Source organism: Nematolebias whitei, chromosome 21, assembly GCF_014905685.2.
Source record: "Nematolebias whitei isolate Nwh7 chromosome 21, NemWhi1, whole genome shotgun sequence".
Taxonomy (NCBI): domain Eukaryota; kingdom Metazoa; phylum Chordata; class Actinopteri; order Cyprinodontiformes; family Rivulidae; genus Nematolebias; species Nematolebias whitei.
The window spans coordinates 34,918,801-34,920,933 of NC_056518.1; the positions used below are offsets into that span (position 1 = coordinate 34,918,801).

At 46.1% G+C, this 2,133-nt stretch overlaps 1 protein-coding gene across 1 annotated transcript in view; it reads left to right on the forward strand.

Moving 5' to 3' along the window:
• The window catches only part of cdan1 (codanin 1), a 25,200-nt gene that overhangs the window by 19,357 nt on the left and 3,710 nt on the right, over positions 1-2,133 (forward strand). The window lies entirely within an intron of this gene.

A 2,133-nucleotide genomic window follows, 5' to 3' on the forward strand; every position in this document is an offset into this window, starting at 1 on the left:
TTGTGTGTTTCCTTGACTGATGAAGCCTTCTGGATGGAAGGAGAAACTTTCCAGCACAAAAAAAGAAACTGTCCAGACGACCTGACTGACAAATGTTGGAAACTAAAACATTGTACAAGTTTTTTGAAGACCTGGGTTAATTTGGAATTGGATGGCAGCAACACAGCTGACAGAACAACAAAAGGCTGCAAATACAGAGGTGCTTAAAGGTTGTGAACTCCTTCTGTTTTCTATATTTCTGCATCAGTCAGACCGAAAACATCTGCAGATGTTCACACAAGTCCTAAGAGTAGAACCCAGCTAAACAAAGGGGAGTGAATATCAAACGTGCTCATTTATTTATTGAGCAAAATGATCCTCTAATATTTATCTGTGAGTGGTAAAAGTGCATGTGAACCTTTGCTTTCAGTACCTGGTGTGACCCCCCACCCCCCACTCCACCCGCAGCCATAACTGCAACTAAACGTTGCTGTTGGGCAGTCCTGCTCACCAGCTGGATGAACTTTGATCCCATTCCTCCCTTCAGAACAGCTTCACCTCTGGATGTTGGTGGTTTCCTCACATTAACTGCTGCTCCAGGTCCTTCCACAACATCTGGATCAGATGAGGGTCAGAACACAGCATCTTATTTAGGCTTATTTGCTACAAAACTGTGCAACAGCTGTAAGAGCTGGTGACATATATTCAGTAACAGCACTTTAACTTCTATTAAATGAAAAGTGTTAAATGTTATTTATTAGCATTAGTCACCTGCGATGCTGTCTCACCTGTGGAGGCTTGTTGCAGGTTCCTATAGCTGCAGTGTGGGATCCTCTGCACTCCTGTGCATGAAGGACAGCCTTTTTAAGTTCAAAGTGTTTGTGTGTCCACTGTGTCATAAGACTTAATCATGCTAATGGGGCTAACACGACGTCCGAATGTCTGTGGTAAAACTCACCCAACAAGTCGTGCTATCAGCTGTTAGCTTCTCAGTGACGTCGGAAGTGACGGCTGGTAACTCGGCTAACGTTACGTTGGAAAAATATCTCTGACTGGGGACGATGTAGCCAGGCTCAGTGTAGTCCATAAATCTTTGGAATCCAACATCCTCCCCAACAAAAAATAAAACTTCCACACGGCTGCCATTTTGAATTTTCCTCTCTGTGCCGTGAGATCGGGTAGATGCATGTGACGTCATGGCACTGCGCTGCTGCTGTAGCATCATCACGTTGCTGCAGGCAAGAACGGCGCCTTTTATATCGGCAAGTTATTTTAATGGAACGAGCAATGTCCGATATTGAACGTTAACACTAATATCGTCCGATAATATCGCACATCCCTATTTGTACTGCACGTCTCAACAATTGTTCATGTCAGTCATGTGATTTAATAGTTTTCAAAATGTTATTAATGTTGTCCTTACAATAATGAAGTCTTATTTATCACAAGAATTTGATCTCACAGGCACTTCAAAGTAGAGACAAGTTTTAGAACATGTTTAGCTCCTCCAGATCTGAGGCCGTGGTCCTGAGTCAGAAAAGAGTAGATTGTTGTCTTCAGGTCGAGGGTGAGGTTCTGCCTCAAGTGGAGGACTTCAAGTATCTCAGGGTTTTGTTCATGAGCTGGACTCTCCCTTAGAGACAGGGGGAGAAGTTCAGTTATCAGGAGAGACTCAGAGTAGAACCACTGCTCCTCCACATCCAGAGGAGCCAGTTGAGGTGGTTCATCTGGTAAGGATGCTCCCTGGACGCCTCCCTAGGGAGGTGCTTCAGGCATGTCCAACTGGGAGGAGACCCTGGAGAAGTCTCGGGACACACTGGAGAGACTATAAGTCTCTCATTTGACCTGGGAACACCTTGGAGTCCTCCCAGAAGAGCTGGAAGAGGCTGTGGAGAGAGATGTCTGGACCTCCCTGCTCAAGATGCTGCCCCAAGACCTGAGTCCCGAACTAGAGGAAGATGATGGATGGATGGATGGATGGGTGAGTGGGTGGATGGATGGATGAGTGGGTGGATGGATGGATTGAGTGGGTGAGTGGATGGATGGATGGATGAGTGGGTGGATGGATGAGTGGGTGGATGGATGGATGGATGGATGGGTAAGTGAGTGGGTGGGTGGATGGATGGATGGATGGATGGATGGATGGATGGATGG